The sequence below is a fragment of the Rutidosis leptorrhynchoides genome, chromosome 10, assembly GCF_046630445.1.
Source record: "Rutidosis leptorrhynchoides isolate AG116_Rl617_1_P2 chromosome 10, CSIRO_AGI_Rlap_v1, whole genome shotgun sequence".
NCBI classification, from domain to species: domain Eukaryota; kingdom Viridiplantae; phylum Streptophyta; class Magnoliopsida; order Asterales; family Asteraceae; genus Rutidosis; species Rutidosis leptorrhynchoides.
Window position 1 is genome coordinate 137,116,932 of NC_092342.1, and position 12,947 is coordinate 137,129,878.

Sequence of the window (12,947 nt, forward strand, 5' to 3'; positions counted from 1 at the left end):
AAGTGTGGTAATGATTGTGCAGTTGAACAGAAGTCAGAAGCTGAGCTGGGCTTAGTGCGCTCAGCGCACACCTAAGAGTGCGTGTGGCGCACTCTCTACTGTAGCCGGATTCAGCTCTTTTATTCAGATATTTTGATGGGTATTTTGGTAATTTCACATGTGGACGAGTTATAGGCCAGTAGGTCAGTTTGTGGAGTATCATTCACTCCATTTTCAACAACCTTATCTTCTTCACTTTAATTTTAGAGAGAGTGTGTGATTTCTTGAGTGAGAAAGCTTAAATCCAAGATGAAGAAGTTGTTCTCGGGTCAAAGTGCGGGTATTAAAGTCATTCATCTACTCACTGGCTACGTTGTGGTTGTAGTGGTAAGCTCTAATCTTGATTTCCTTACTTTGATTTTGTGTAGGGTTAGGGTTTGGGTAAATGAAGAACATAAAACCCATATTTGTTGATTTTGGGTGTTCTTGGGTAAGATTGAGTCATGAAGACTCAATGGTAACTAACCTACGGTTTCAAAGTGTTAATTGATGATTATGAGTCCAAATTGGTTAGGTAATTACTAGCACACCTAGTTAATTGGTAAATGGGTGTTAGTTGGGTTAGTTGATGACCCGAAATGGGTGTGTTGACTTTAAATGAGTCAAAGGGGTTAACGATTGACCTAGTTGGGGATTATGGGTATGAATTACCTTAATTAGGTTATAGTTAGTGTTTTTTGACCTTAATCACTAGCTTTTAAGTGATTAATGGTGGTCTTGACCCTTAAGGGCGGTTTTGGTGAAAATGGGGCATTTAATGCATTAAGACATTAAATGCACATAAGTGAATTGTTGGTATTTTATCCAACTAGTTATGTGTTGATTAAAGTACTTATTATATTAGGTACTTTACTTTGAAGTTTGCAGAAATATAAAACCGTCACCGAATCATTAAGGTGAGTGGAATAATTATATGCGTAGGTATATAATGTACTTATTTATTGTAGCGTGAGATGTGAAGTGTCGAGGTGCTAAGACACCACATTTCATGTGACGAGTGAAGTGTCGAGGTGTTAAGACGCCACTCGGAGTGAAGTATCGAGGTGTTAAGATGCCACTCTAAGAAATTTACGGGTGAAGCATCGAGGTGTTAAGATGCCACTCGGGGTGAAGTATCGAGGTGTTAAGATGCCACCCGGGGGTTAGTGATACGAGGTGTTAAGTACACTAATGGATGTTGTGAACTCTGATGGTCTTTCGCGGGCACCATTCCCTTGTACGATTGGTTAACCATGGTTATTGTGTTGTAAGCGAAAGCATATAATATTGTTTGAGTTTTATGTATATATTATGCGATTGTTATGCTAGCATGTGGTATTAGAGGTTGATAGCCTCGTATTGATGATAAGCTAATGGTGTTGCTAGCATGTATTCGGTATGTGTATTGAGTGTTTGCAAGTAGGTATATTATATATATGTGTATAATTATTTCATTCACTAAGCTTTAGCTTACCCTCTCGTTGTTTATCTTTTTATAGGCTCCGGCGTGGACAAGGGAAAGGGCATTCGGTTGGATTAGAGATCCCACTTTATTGTTAGGGGACGCTTTTGGATTTGATAGCTTTTGGAGTTGACCGGAACTTGGGTAGTTTAACCCCCAAACACCATGCTCATAATGTCGTTTGGAAATTAAACTAATGTGGTTGAAACTCATGTTTTGTATGAAACTCGTAAAACGGCCGATGTGGGCCCTGTTTTGTAAAACTCATTTTATGTTTGAATCGTGTGAGTTTTTCATATTAGAACATGTTGTAAAAAGCGTTTCATCTAAAAATGTCGGGAAGTGGGAGATCTTTATTAGAAAAATGACCAAACCGGACAGCAGGCTGCAAGGCCCTGTGCGCGCCGCGCACAGGAAGGGTTGCGCGCCGCGCACTTTGCCTGGACAGGCCTGCTTCAAAATTTTTTTTTTTTTGAGGTCTGTTTTCGGTTGTATAATGGTTTGGGTTGTTACAACAATATATCACAAAATCATCATTCCCTTCAGGTAATGACAATATAGGTGCCGTAGTTAACTTTTTCTTTAACAATTGAAACGCTTTCTCTTGTTCATCCTTCCATTCAAATTTCTTCCCTTTATGCATTAATGCAGTCAAGGGTTTTGCTATTTTGAAAAAATCTTGGATGAATCTCCTGTAATAACCAGCCAGCCCTAAAAATTGGCGTATGTGTTTCGGAGTTTTCAGGGTTTCCCACTTTTCAACGGTTTCAATCTTTGCTGGATCCACCTGAATACCTTCTTTGTTCACTATGTGACCAAGGAATTGAACTTCTTCCAACCAAAATGCATACTTTGAAAACTTAGCGTACAGTTTTTCTTTTCTCAGCAACTCTAGCACTTTTCTCAAATGTTCTTCGTGCTCTTGATCATTCTTCGAGTAAATAAGTATGTCATCTATGAAAACAATGACAAACTTGTCAAGATATGGCCCACACACTCGGTTCATGAGGTCATGAACACAGCTGGTGCATTAGTCAATCCAAACGGCATAACCATAAACTCGTAATGACCGTAACACGTCCTAAAAGCAGTCTTCGGAATATCGTCCTCCTTCACCTACATTTGATGGTATCCAGAATGTAAATCGATCTTCGAATAAACCAACGAGCCTTGTAGTTGATCAAATAAGTCATCGATTCTCGGTAACGGGTAACGGTTCTTGATGGTAAGTTTATTCAACTCTCGGTAGTCAATACACAACCTGAATGTATCTTCTTTCTTCTTGACAAACAGAACAGGAGCTCCCCATGGTGATGTACTTGGTCGAATGAAACCACGCTCTAAAAGTTCCTGTAACTGACTTTGTAATTCTTTCATTTCGCTGGGTGCGAGTTTGTATGGAGCACGAGCTATTGGTTCAGCTCCTGGTACAAGGTCTATTTGAAATTCAACGGATCGATGTGGGGGTAATCCCGGTAATTCTTTCGAAAATACATCGGGAAATTCTTTTGCGACGGGAACATTACTGATGTTCTTTTCTTCAGGTTTAACTTCCTCGATGTGTGCTAGAATGACGTAACAACCTTTTCTTATTAGTTTTTGCGCCTTCAAACTACTAATAAGATTTAATTTCGCGTTGTTCTTTTCTCCGTACACCATTAAAGGTTTTCCTTTTTCACGCCTAATGCGAATCGCATTTTTGTAACAAACGACCTCTGCTCTCACCTTTTTTAACCAGGCCATGCCAATTATTACATCAAAACTCCCTAACTCGACTAGTATTAAATCAATTTTAAACGTTTCATCCCCCAGTTTAATTTCTCTATCCCGACATATATTATCTGCTGAAATTAATTTACCGTTTGCTAATTCGAGTAAAAATTTATTATCCAAAGGCGTCAATGGGCAATTTAATTTAGCACAAAAATCTCTACTCATATAGCTTCTATCCGCACCCAAATCAAATAAAACATAAGCAGATTTATCGTCAATAAGAAAAGTACCTGTAACAAGCTCTGTAGCGACCCGACCAAATCACGTTTGACGGCGCCGTCTACGTAGGTCCCATTACATGGTCATAAGTCCGTAAGACAAAGTTTGACCGAAAATATGTCGCATTCATTTCATAATTTTGGATGTTTCAAAGTTTACAAAAGTAGTTTCCATAACTAGTACATAACAATGTTTAAAGTACAAATGAAACACGTGCGACACAGTTTAAAGTAGTCAAAAGACGCTCCAACTATGCAAGTATACTCGACATCCAAAGCAAGTATCAAAAAGAATGTGCGGAAGCATGTATCACCTAATGTTCAAGGACCTGAGAAAAACATAGAAATCTGCCAACGAAAACGTTGGTGAAATCATAGGTTTAAGTAAGTAAGTATGTAAAAGTAAGTCGAACCACAAGATTTGCATCATTGATAAATAGTAATACATTCTAAAAGTTAATATTCACGAGCACCCAATTATCAAGGCTTAACGTTTCCTTCCATAGAACCCCATCACAATAGTGTAAGAACATACACTGTTTCTCGAAAATATATTTCACCCGTAGACGGTAGCGAACCGTCCGAAGTGAGGGTTTGTCAAACCCATATGGCCATACAACATAAGTTCACGCCTACACTTACACCCTGCAAGTGTAACTAATGATAATTGAATTGAGGATTTTGTTCTGAACTCGTATGTAGAATGTTTGTTTTCATGTACTTGTGTTCACTTAGTTAAAAGAATTGTTTATGTTTTCTCATCCCAAAAGTAAGTTCAAAAGAGTAAGAGTGGGACTATGATCTCACCTTGAGCGAAAGAGTAAATAAGTACTTCGACAAGCAACGTGTGTAAAGAACAATGCTAGCCTTGACCTAAACAAATAGGTCGTATCAACAACGGTAAACACAAAAGGTCAAAGATGTTCAATTAGTCCTATGGCTCGTTACGACTCGATTACGTAGCATGTGAATCAATTTGTCAAGTTTCATGCAAGATACAAGTATAGAAACAAGTTAGGAATGTTGCATAATCATTTGGTTAAGTTTGACAAAAAGTCAAACTTTGGTCGGTCAAAGTCAACGAAAAAGTCAACACGTTCGGGTCGGGTCCCGAACTATTTTTCTGAGGTTTTTAATCATATATTAGCATGTTAGAACAAGTTACATGTGAATCGGAGGTGCGTAGCATAGCAAACATTTTCCAAAAATGGACAAAGTTAGACAACCTACTTTGGCGCGCCGCGCGGGTATATGGCGCGCCGCGCCATTACCTGTGCAGAGAAAACTGGCAGTTTTTAAGTTTTATGCACGAACCTAACTTCAAACAATCACCATTTATGACCCGCAAACAACCAAAGCATGTATCTTATATCATCGGAAAGGTATTTTGACAAAGAAAACAACTAAACACATTTCATCAATCACTTTTACATTTACAACAACCAAAATCACATTCAAAGCTCCTCATTAAATGCATTCAAGTTCATAAATGAAATTCGATGATTCGGCAACCAATTTACATGAATGATATGCCGTTTCGAAGGTGATCAAGCATACAATACAACCTAACACTTACAAATAACATTTTATGTCATTCAAAGCATCAAAAGTCCATTTCAAGTTCATCAAACCCTAACCCAAATCCACCAAAACCAATAATCGAGTTTATGGAGTTTTCTCAAGCAACCTACACATCAAATTGAAGCTAGTGATACTAGGAACACATTTAATACATGCATTTTTAACATTTAACAACATTCAAGCAACCAAATCACCAAATCAAACACACCAAAGTTCATACTCAAGCTAATTACTTCAAATAACGAAATCGAGCATATAAATCATATATTCATGTTAGACTTGAGCCATAGACACTAATTAACAACTTTATAACTTAAAAACATCAAGAACACAAAATCTAGTGATTTTAGAAAGTTACCCAAATGAGATGTAATCGGTATGGAATCGAAGAGGAAGTTGCAAGGATTCCAAATATGTAATTAGTTTAGATTGAAGCTTGCTAGATTTTGATTAGATGATGAATCTTTGAAATGGTGTTTGAGAGAATTTGTGAAAGTATTAGAGAAAAATGGAAAAGAAAAGAAATAATGAATGGAGGAGGAAGAGTGTTGACTCTTTGACCTAGTCACCTCTTTGCTCCTTTGTCAAACTTAGTCCCTCAACTTTGGAAACGGGTGCCTGAATTACCTAAACGAGATAATTTAAAACGCGTATTAACGGGAGATGTTATAAACATATAACGGAGTTTAAAATAGTATAACGGAAAAGTAAACAGAAAAAGGCGGGATGTTACAAGCTCCGGGTCTTCCTGTGCTTCTGCCGCATTAATATTGAAAACCCTTCCACGGCCCTGTCCATTAGTATTCCCCTGATTCGGGCAATTTTTAATAATGTGGCCCAGTTTTCCACATTTATAACAAACAGCGTCGGTATTACTTGCTCCGACACTATTCGTTCCGGCATTACTTGTTCCGACACTATTTGTTCCTTTAGTTCTGTTAAACCTTGGTCCGTAGACCACACACGTTGTCGCACTATGACAATTTCTTTTACACCTGTTGCAAAATGACGTGCAAAACCCCGGGTGATTTTCTTCACACCTATGACATGGCTGATTTTGGTTTTTGTTGCTGTTGTTGTTATTGAGGTTGTTGTTGGGATTGTTATTGTTGTTGAAATGGTTGTTGTAGTTGTTGTTGTTGTTGTTGGGACGTTTGTTGTAGTTATTGTTAGGATTGTGGTTATTGTTGCGATTGTTGTTGCGGTGGTTGGGATAGTTGTTGCGATTGTGGTTGTAATTGTTATTGTTGTTGTACTGGTGACTCTTGTCACCGTTTTCCTCCCACTTCCTCTTGAGTTGTTTCGTGTTGGCTTCTTCGGCCGCCTGCTCTTTAATTCTTCCTTCAATCTGATTTATGAGTTTATGAGCCATTTGACTTGCCTTTTGTATGGAAGCGGGCTCGTGTGAACTCACATCTTCTTGAATCCTTACTGGTAACCCTTTTACAAATGCGTCGATCTTCTCTTCTTCATCTTCGAACGCTCCTGGACACAATAGGCACAACTCTGTGAATCGTCGTTCATATGTGGTAATGTCGAACCCTTGTGTTCGTAACTCTCTAAGCTCTACCTTGAGCTTATTGACCTCATTTTTAGGACGGTATTGCTCGTTCATCAATTGCTTGAATGCCGACCACGGTAGTGCGTAAGCAGCATTTTGTCCTACCTATTCCAGATAGGTGTTCCACCACGTTAACACAGTACCTGTGAAGGTATGCGTAGCGTTCTTAACTTTGTCCTCTTCAGTACACTTACTTATGTCAAACACTAATTCGACCTTCTCGGTCCACCATTTCAATCCAATTGGTCCTTCGGTTCCATCAAATTCCAAAGGTTTGCAGGCAGTGAATTCTTTGTAGGAGCATCCTACACGATTTCTTGCGTCGTTAGCTACATTGCTAGATTCAGAGTTATTGTTGGTATGTAGTGAAGCCTGTACTGCGGCTATGTTTTCAGCAAGAAAGGTACGAAATTCCTCTTAGCTCATATTCATGGCGTGTCGAGTAGTCGGTGCCATTTCCTTCAAAATAGCCAACTGAATCGAGTTAATTATATAGAATATTAAGAGTAGTCAATAGTATTTCGTAGCATAATATGAACTCATTTATAAAAGTTTTTTCTTCATATTAGCATTTTATAAGTTTTAATTCGGGTACTCCCTACCCGTTAAGTTCATACTTAGTAGCTAATATACAATTCAACTACTACAATTCCATATGAAAAACTGATTTTAATAATATATCACATTCAAATATACTTCAAACTTATAAATTCCGCTATATTACATATAACATGAAATATAGCACACAATAACTTGATATAAGACAGTTTTGAAGATAAATCTAGTTAATACACAAGTCGTTCAGCAAAGGTAATAAAGACACATAATTCATAAGTCCAGAAATAAGTCATGCATTCTGGTTTTACTAAGACGACTTCTCATCCTTGGTCTTGTGGAAATTAACCGTTATGACCATTGGCTAGGCAGCATGTTGTAATGTCGTCAAAAGGACGAGGGTTTCGTAACGTCCAACAGCCCCGTAATAATCTAAAAACCTTGTTTCTCACTCCAACTACTGAATCCGTCACTTGTAGGAAGGTTTTATTTAAAAGTTGTAATCCGATGTTCTTTTTCTCACTTTGGTAAGAAGCGAACATCACTAACCCGTAAGCATAACATGCTTCTTTATGTTGCATGTTAGAAGCTCTTTCTAACTCACGAAATCCTATGTTGGGATATGTTGAGTCAAAATAGGTTCTTAACCCATAGCGTAAAATTGCATTTGGGTTCCCCGCATTTAACGCTTTAAAGAAAACACGGCGTAACTTACGGTCTCCCCAATGTGATATACCCCACCTATCAAAGGAAAGCCTTTTATAAACTAAGGAATTTCTGGAAAGTTATTCAAATGTTTGACAAGTTAATTTCGCCATAATTAATTGTGCTGATGAATTCTGACCGACTCTAGACAAGATTTCATCAATCATATCCTCTGGTAGGTCTTCTGAAATATTCGGTTGTCTACCCTTAACATCCATTTTGTGTTTTTATACTGTAAAAATAGACGAGGGTTAGATTCATAAAAGATAATTAACAAATAATACAAGCAATTTTTACATTTATCATAAAAGCACAAGCACACTATATTACATATATTACACAAAATGATTACAACTCTTTAATCCGACTCACTCGCTTCTTCTTCTTCAGACTTGGTTCGTTTTGCTAATTTCCTAGGGATATATGGTGCTCCCCTAATATGAGCTGTCGTTTTCCACAATGGTTTAGAAAAACCTGGTGGTTTAGAGGTTCCCGGGTTATTGTTACAATTTAGGAAGTTACAATTTAGGAAGTACGGATGTTACTGATACATATAAAGTTAGCTAGGATATGATTAATATAGATTTGTTACCAATTTTCACGTAGCTACAACAAGCAAAATTATCCAATCTTGTTTTACCCATAACTTCTTCGTTTTAAATCCGTTTTGAGTGATTCAAGTTGCTATGGTTTCATATTGAACTTAAGTTTATGAATCTAAATAGAAAAATTATAAGTTTATATTTGGAAATACATATTACAAGTCATTTTTTTAAAGGTAGTCATTTCAGTTGAAAGAACGACGTCTAGATGACCATTTTGGAAAACATACTTCCACTTTGAGTTTAACCATGATTTTTGGATATAGTTTCATGTTTATAAGAGAAATCATTTTCCCAGAATAATAGCTCTTAAATCAAAGTTTATCATAGTTTTTAATTAACTAACCCAAAACAGCCCGCGGTGTTACTACGACGGCGTATATCCGATTTTACGGTGTTTTTCATGTTTTCAGGTTTTAAATCATTAAGTTGCATATCATATAGATATATAACATGTGTCTAGTTGATTTTAAAAGTCAATTTAGAAGGATTAACTTTTGTTTGCGAACAAGTTTAGAATTAACTAAACTATGTTCTAGTGATTACAAGTTTAAACCTTCGAATAAGATAGTTTTATATATATGATTCGAATGATGTTATGAACATCATTACTACCTCAAGTTTTGTGGATAAACCTACTGGAAATGAGAAAAATAGATCTAGCTTCAAAGGATCCTTGGATGGCTTGAAAGTTCTTGAAGCAAAATCATGACACGAAAACAAATTCAAGTAAGATTTCCACTCGAAATAAGATTGTTATAGTTATAGAAATTGAATCAAAGTTTGAGTATGAGTATTACCTAGAATTAGAAAGATATCTTACTGTAAATAAGAAAGATTTCTTGAGATTGTATGATCACTTGAAATGGATTTGCAAGATTGAAAGTAAGCTAGCAAACTTGAAAGTGTTGTTGGTGTGTTCTTGAGTAGTTATTTTGTAACTTGGTTTATGTATGGATTTATGAACTAGATTGAGCTAGATTTGGATGAAGATGATGAAGAACACTTAGAACAATGGAAGAACACTTTGAGAGTTTAGTTTGATGCATAAAAATTGAAAAATGAAAGTGTTTATGGTGATGATTGAAAAAGTGATGTAGGTACTCCGTATAAGGTCACATTAGTTTGTAATTTTTGTGTAATCATTCATGCTAGTTGCCAAATAATAGTTCCCACATGGTTAGGCGACTCACATGGGCTGCTAAGATCTGATCATTGGAGTGTATATACCAATAGTACATACATTTAGAAGCTGGGTATTGTACGAGTACGAATACGGGTACATACGAGTAGAATTGTTGATGAAAATGAACGAGGATGTAATTGTAAGCATTTTTGTTAAGTATAAGTATTTTGATAAGTGTCTTGAAGTCTTTCAAAAGTGTATGAATACATATTAAAACACTACAGGTATATACATTTTAACTGAGTCATTAAGTCATCGTTAGTCGTTACATGTAAGTGTTGTTTTGAAACCTTTAAGTTAACAATCTTGTTAAATGTTGTTAACCCATTGTTTATTATATCTAATGAGATGTTAAATTATTACATTATCATGATATTATGATGTATTAATATATCTTAATATGATATATATATTCATTTAAATGTCGTTACAACGATAATCGTTACATAAATGTCTCGTTTCGAAATCCTTAAGTTAGTACTCTTGTTTTTACATATGTAGTTCATTGTTAATACACTTAATGATATGTTTACTTATCATTTATCATATTTAAATATAGTGTATCAATATCTTAATATGATTCATATGTATTTAATAAGACGTTGTTATAACGATAATCGTTATATATATCGTTTTTGAGTTTCTTAAATCAATAGTCTCATTTTTATGTATATAACTCATTGTTAAAATACCTAATGAGATACTTACTTATCATAATATCATGTTAACTATATATATATATTTCCATATATAAGTCATCATATAGTTTTTACAAGTTTTAACGTTCGTGAATCGCTGGTCAACTTGGGTGGTCAATTGTCTATATGAAACCTATTTCAATTAATCAAGTCTTAACAAGTTTGATTGCTTAACATGTTAGAAACTCTTAATCATGTAAATATCAATTTCATTTAATATATATAAACATGGAAAAGTTCGGGTCACTACAAGTACGCCACGTAAACCTTCACAGGTACTGCGTTAACTTGGTGGAACACCTATGTTGAACAGGTGGGACAAGATGCTGCTTACGTACTATCGTGGTCAGCATTCAAACACTTGATGAATGAGCAGTACCGTCCTAGAAACGAAGTCAATAAGCTCAAGATAGAGCTTAGAGAATTACGAGCGTAAGGATTCGATATTACCACATACGAACGACGATTCACAGAGTTGTGTTTATTATGTCCAAGAGTGTTCGAAGATGAAGAAGAGCAGATCGATACGTTTGCAAAAGGTTTACCGGAGAGAATTTAGGAGGATGTGAGTGCGAGCGCGCCTACCTCAATGCAAACGGCAATTCGAATGGCTCACAAACTTATAAATCAGATCGAGGGGAGGATTAAGTAGGAGGCCGAGGAGGTCAAAATGAAACAAGTCAAGAGGAAGTGGGAAGAAAATAGTGACAAGGGTCACCAACACAACAACAGTAACTATCGCTTCAACAGTCAACCCAACAATCACAACTACAATCGCACTATTTTTCGCAAAAACAAACGCAACAACAACCATCTCAACAACAACAACTACAACAACCGTTCCAACAATAATAACAACAACAATCCCAGCAATAACAACAAGGGGCAGAAACCGTGCCAGAGGTGTGAAGGATACCATCTGAATGGGTATTGTACGGCATCATGTACTAAGTGTAACAAAAAGGGCCATAGTGCGACAAAGTGCGAAATCTATGGATCAATGGCTAAAGGAACAAATAATGCCGGAGCAAATTATGCCGACATTACTTGTTTCGGATGCGGGAAGAAGGGCCATTACAAAAATATGTGTCCAAACCAAGGGAGTACTAGTGGTCAAGGACGAGGAAGAGTCTTCAACATTAATGCGATAGAAGCGTAAGAAGACCCGGAGCTTGTTATGGGTACGCTTCTTATTGATGATAAATCTGCTTATGTTTTATTTGATTCGGGTGAGGATAGAAGCTATATGAGTAGAGATTTTTGTACCAAATTAAGTTTTCCATTAACGCCTTTGGATAATAAGTTTTTACTCGAATTAGCAAACGGTAAGTTTATTACGGCGGATAAAATATGTCAAAACCGAAAAATTAAAATGGTTGGCGAAACATTTAAGATTAATTTGATACCAGTAGAGTTAGGGAGTTTTGATGTGATAATTGGCATGGACTGGTTGAAAAGGGAGAGAGTAGAGGTTGTATGTTACAAAAATGAGATTCGCATTGTACGCGAAAAAGGAAAACCCTTAATGGTGTACGGAGAAAAGAGCAACGCGAAGTTAAATCTTATTAGTAGTTTGAAGGCACAAAAACTAATAAGAAAAGGTTGCTATGTCATTCTAGCACACATCGAGGAAGTCAAACCCGAAGAAAAGAACATCAGTGATGTTCCCGTCGCAAAAGAATTTTCCGATGTATTTTCGAAAGAATTATCGGGACTACCTCCACACCGATCCGTTGAATTTCAAATAGACCTTGTACCAGGAGCTGCACCAATAGCTCGTACTCCTTACAGACTCGCACCCAGCGAAATGAAGGAATTACAAAGTCAATTACAAGAACTTTTAGAACATGGTTTCATTCTACCAAGAACATCACCATGGGGAGCTCCTGTTTTGTTTGTCAAGAAGAAAGATGGTACATTAAGTTTGTGTATCGACTACCGAGAGTTGAACAAAGTTACCATCAAGAACCGTTATCCACTACCGAGAATCGATGACTTATTTGATCAACTGCAAGGTTCGTCAGTTTATTCGAAAATTGATTTACGTTCTGGGTATCATCAAATGCGGGTGAAGGAGGAGGATATCCCAAAGACTGCTTTTAGGACGCATTACGGTCATTATGAGTTTATGGTTATGCCGTTTGGATTAACTAACGCACCAGCCGTTTGGATTAACTAACCATACCTTAACAAGTTTGTCATTGTTTTCATTGATGACATTCTTATTTACTCAAAGAATGATCAAGAGCACGAGAACATTTGAGAAAAGTGCTAGAATTGCTGAGGAAAGAAAAACTGTATGCTAAGTTTTCAAAGTGTGCAGTTTGGTTAAAAGAAGTTCAATTCCTCGGTCACATAGTGAGCAAAGAAGGTATTCAGGTTGATCCGTCAAAGATTGAAACCATTGAGAAATGGAAAACACTGAAAACTCCGACGCGGATACGTCAATTTTTAGGATTGGCTGGTTACTACAAAAGATTCATCCAAGATTTTTCCAAAATAGCAAAATCCTTGACTACTTTAACGCTTAAAGGGAAGAAATTTGAATGGAAGGATGAACAAGAAAAAGCGTTTCAATTGTTGAAGAA